We start from the raw sequence: 5,106 nt of genomic DNA, 5'->3' as shown, positions 1-5,106 counted from the left end.
GATATGCTACGGTCAGCCATCTGAACAGTCATGTTTGTGCAATTAAACTTGGTCAAACCAAGTCTCTTAGCCAGAGACAGCAGTAAGACACTCACGCTAGCGCCAAGATCGCATAACGCGTTATCAATCAAATGGGTACCAATATGACACGGAATCGAAAAACTACCCGGGTCTGACTGTTTGGGACGTAACTTATTCTGAACTAGGGTCGTTGCTACCTCGGTCAAAGCTACCGTCTCATTATCATTATTGTGCCTCTTACGTGACAAAATTTCTTTCATAAATATAAGGTAAGAGGGTACCTGTGTCAGCAATTCGGCGAATAGCACAGTGACTTGCAAGCTTTTCAGGAGTTCGGCGAATTTGCCGAATTGTTGATTAGCCTTAGTACTCTGCAAACGCCTCGGGAAGGTCACCGTTATGGGTATCTCGAGTCCCTTGTTCCTTTCTTCCAACGTGTCAGCCGAATCAAGCTCTAAATCCTTCGGACGCTGTTTTCCTCTCGAACGAGGTCTTTCAGGCAACATCTCACTTGATCGAGCACTAGCAGGCTCTCGATCCAACTGTTCTTTATCAGCGTTACTCGATCGACCAGAAATACCATTCGATCGAGCAGATTATTCAGCAAAATTACTCGATCGACCAGAAATTTCATTCGAACGAGCAAAATCTTTTTCCTGTTCACTCGATCGAGTAGAAAGTTTACTCGATCGAGTCCTTTCTTCAACAAAATCACTCGATCGACCCCCAGTAATCAGTCGATCGAGTACTTTCTTTGTCGTCAGCTCCTTTTCTTCAACATAACACTGTTCATCAGCAATAATTTCCTTCCTCGGGTCTGATTTTGGTCCTTCATATGAACGACCACTCGTCAAATTAATTAAATTTACCGTCTCATGCGGATTCTTATCGGCTTGTGACAGTAAATGTCCCGGTTTCCTTGTGGACTGGTTCACGGATAAGTGGGCAACTTGAGTTTCATGTGCCTTGATAGATGCATCTTTTTGTTGATCACTCAGCTGCCACTGCTTTGTCAAAGACTGCAACATCGTCTTCAACTCACCTAGCTCACTTACCCCACCAGAAGATGATGCACCTTGATTAGGTGTAGGAAAGGAATGAGGCTTCTGAAAGCCTTGTTGAGCCTTATGAGGAGGGATATATGGCTGCTGCTGCTGCGGAGGAGGGGTATGATTGAGCATATTTTGTCTTGTCTACCTCAAATTGGGATGGACTGCCCCTTGGTTGTTATAATAGGAACCCCTTCGTTGCCTGTATTGTTGAAAAGCAAGGACTTGTTCCTTCTCCGTAAGACAACCAATAGCAGTGTGACCGTCGTTGCTCCTACATCTCTCACATGTGACAGTCTCCCCTCTAGTAAGCAAATGGACCGTCTGAGGCTCCCTAGCAGAATGCAACTCCAACATATCAAATCAAGCATTCATGGCTTCCAGCTGAGCCACAACTTGCTTATCGACTGCATGAACTGTTATAATACCATCCCTCGGGTTTCCATACTCAGCACATTGGGTCACCATCTCTTCAATAAGAGCCCATCCTTTATCATCGTCGGTGTTCTTTGAAATCTTCCGTTCGATGATGCATCAAGTATGGCTATATGATCATCGTATAGCCCATTATAGAACTGATTGGACATGAACCACAGATCAAAACCATGGTGAGGAATATACCTCACTAACCTCTTGAAACGGCACCAAGCTTCATAGAAAGTTTCATCCGGTGCCTGTTTGAAACTTGTAATCTTGGCCCTCAGCTGATTAGTGCGCTGCGGAGGGAAATATCTCTTGTAAAAAGCAAGAGCAAGGGTCTCCCAGTCTGTGACCCCCGCAGCCGTACGGTCTAAATCAGTCAGCCACTCCCTGGCTGAGTCAGTCAAAGAAAAAGGAAACAGAACCTCCTTAATCTTGTCTTGAATTACCCCTTTTGTGGCGGGGATAGTAGAGCAGTAGTCCGTAAAGACCTCCATATGCTTCCTCGGGTCTTCACCTGCCACACCTCTAAAGAGATTCCTCTCCACCAGATTGATATAGGAAGGACGGATGTCAAATGTATTCCCATCCTCAGTCTGGAGATTGAAACCCTTTGGAATTGATGATGCTTTAGGCTCCGAGTGACTAGCAATGTTCGGCATCTTTACTGGTTGGTTTACAGAACTGTAAGTGTCTTCTTCAAAAGATGGATTTTGTAACACCCCCATTTATTTAAGGGCCTGCACTAGGACTCCTCAGATAAAGAAGGGTGTTACCATCTCGGAAATCCGAGGCAGTAGATAACAAAGAGAAAGATAACAGTACTTTAAATTAAAGTTTATAATGTTTACAACTGAAATAAAACATGTCTTAACTTGAAAATAAAGTCTGACAACTAAACAAAGTAATAGTGGGCTAGCTCTAAGTCAAGTGATCCATGCTCTCTCCCTGCCAGCTCTCAATGTCTCAACAACCTGTCAATCTGCTCCCCATTAAAAGGATCATCACAGGCATACACGAATACACAGCGTCAACCGCGAGGTTGAGTAGGTAATACGATATAATAAAGAATGCAATGCTATGCTCCTCCATTCAACTCCATCACACACATCCCCGGCACGCCCAGCCATACCGATCCCCGGTAGACTATATATATATCGACCGTAGTCGATCTTCCAGCTCGCAGCTGAGGACACCAGGGCAAGTCCTGCAGAACCCGCCTGGGCCTTAATCACAAACATCTCACCTCCTCCAACTCCAACTCCGATGCAAATGCAATGTATGAAATATATGAAACAATAATGCTCAACAGGACAATGGATAATCAGGTTTGTCATATAATCACCAAACATGCCAATTCTTATAATCGTAAGAATTCAATCAGTGTATTCCCCTACTTCAGTACTGCAGTCAAATAGTCGGGTGCTCAGTAATATTCCACAACAAATTCGCCCTCTAAAAGATAAATAAATAATAAACAATTACTTAACCATTCCCGTTCCCAAAATAGAAAGTTACTAAAAATAGAAACTTCTTAAAATGGAAAGTTTCCTTAAATGGAAACTTTCCCGATCTAACAGTTTTTCTGTTTTACCAACCCGACTCAATCCCGTCTCTAATCATTTAAATAACTCGGGAATTAAATAGCTAAATAAGAGTACGATATAGTAAATGATAAAACAAATTATACGATTAAAAGAATCAAAACAACAATAATTAACCCTATCAACCCGTCTCTCACACCCGCACCTTCACTCTCTCTCACACCCCACACGCGCCACCTTAAACCACCACGAACACCACCAGGCTTGCTCCCCTCTTCGACCCCACCACCAACAACCGGCCCCCACCTGGTCGAATGCCGCCGGTGAGTCGAACCAGAGCCGTCATTTGGCCTGGTTCACCACCGTGCCTCACCAAACACCCCCCTGTCCTCGACTCACAACCACCGCAGCCATGCCCTACCCTCTGCCAAACCACCACAGCCCTGCTCGCCGTCAGCCCACGCACCCAGACACCGTGACACCACCATTTCGACCTCCCCTGAGTCCACGGTGGTGCCACCCCAACCTAAGCATCTAAAACCCCTCAAAAACCCCGCTAACACCCGTGTGACCTACCCTGTCAACAACACCTCTCGCCGCCAATTCTGCCGCCAAGAAACTCCCTAACCACCACCAATAGAGACGACCCACACCACCCAATACCATATCCCCGACACCAGTCACCACACCCCCTCCCTGAGTCACGACAACACAAACAAAAACCCGACAGAAAACGAAAATAAAAGAGAAAGTTGCACCCATACCTTTTTCCGCCACCTAAACAGCCACCAGGGTTGACTATGGACGTCGACTACCACCCTAAGGCCCTCCTTGCTGCTCCGACAACACCCACACTCACCCTCCCTCTCTCGTTTTGTGTGTTTGTTGGGAAATGTGCCGCTGCAAAATGATAGGCGGGTGAGGGAGTGGGGTTTTGTAGGGTTAGGGTAGAATTAGGTTAAACTTAGGTTAATTGGTTAATTGGGTCATGGGTAAATGGGCTTTGGTCAACGGGAAAAGGGGTAAGTGTAGAAAAGGAATTAGTTGATGTGATTCGTTCAGTTAAACCCGTCTTAACAAGTTTACGATAACTCGATCTTACGATATCAATACGACTATACAATTAACTCGACTCAATTAACGATATAAAATACAACTTAATTAACGACATAAAATACGGAATATTATAGTCTTCCCCCCTTAAAATGAACTTCGTCCCGAAGTTCACTCATCTAGCAAAACCCCACACGCATCGATGTGGGCCCCAAACAGATTCCCTAAGGTAGATGACACATGGATTAGGTCGGAAACAAAATGTTACATTCTACCCTCCTAAAAAGAAAGTTTCGTCCCGGAACTTACCTCATGCAAATAGGTATGGATAGCTTTCTCTCATGGAAGCCTCAGTCTCCCATGTAGCTTCCTCAACATTGTGGTTAGTCCACAAAACTTTCACCAAAGCTGTCTCCCCATTCCTGGTCTTCCTCACCTTCCTGTCCAGAATCTCCTTGGGTGTCTCCAGATAGGACAACTGCTCATCCACCTCGATCATCTCAGGACTCAACACATGTGATGGATCACTCAGATACCTTCACAACTGGGAAACATGAAAGACATTGTGAACTCTGGCTAACGCTGGTGGCAAAGCTAAACGATAGGCCACCTCCCCAACTCTGTCCAAAATCTCATAAGGTCCGATGAATTTCTGACTCAGCTTTCCTCTCTTCCCGAACCTCATAACTCCCTTCATTGGCGACACTTTGAGTAGTACCTTCTCTCCCACCTCGAAAGAAATCTCACTTCTCCTAGTGTCAGCATAGCTTTTCTGTCTGTCCTGAGAAGCTCTCATCTTTTGCCTGATAATCTGTACCTGTTCAACCATCTCCTGAATCATCTCTGGCCCCAAAATGAAGATCTCGATCGATCATCCCAACACACAGGACTCCTGCATTTCCTACCATAAAGTGCCTCAAAAGGTGCTATCCCAATGCTAGTATGATAACTGTTGTTGTAAGAAAACTCGATCAATCCCAGTCTGTCCTCCCAAGATCCGCCAAACTCTAGAACACAAG

The 5,106-nt window shown here is 45.1% G+C and overlaps 1 non-coding gene across 1 annotated transcript; it reads left to right on the top strand.

Moving 5' to 3' along the window:
- Positions 1–1,670: 1,670 nt before the first annotated feature.
- LOC141635617 (small nucleolar RNA R71) lies at positions 1,671–1,776 on the top strand. Its single transcript, XR_012540290.1, has one exon. It is a non-coding gene; the product is annotated as a small nucleolar RNA R71 (small nucleolar RNA).
- The last annotated feature ends 3,330 nt before the right edge of the window (positions 1,777–5,106 follow it).

Source organism: Silene latifolia, chromosome Y (assembly GCF_048544455.1).
Source record: "Silene latifolia isolate original U9 population chromosome Y, ASM4854445v1, whole genome shotgun sequence".
NCBI classification, from domain to species: domain Eukaryota; kingdom Viridiplantae; phylum Streptophyta; class Magnoliopsida; order Caryophyllales; family Caryophyllaceae; genus Silene; species Silene latifolia.
The sequence above is the reverse complement of the archived record's forward strand: the minus strand, read 5'-3'. Positions and strand labels throughout refer to the sequence as shown.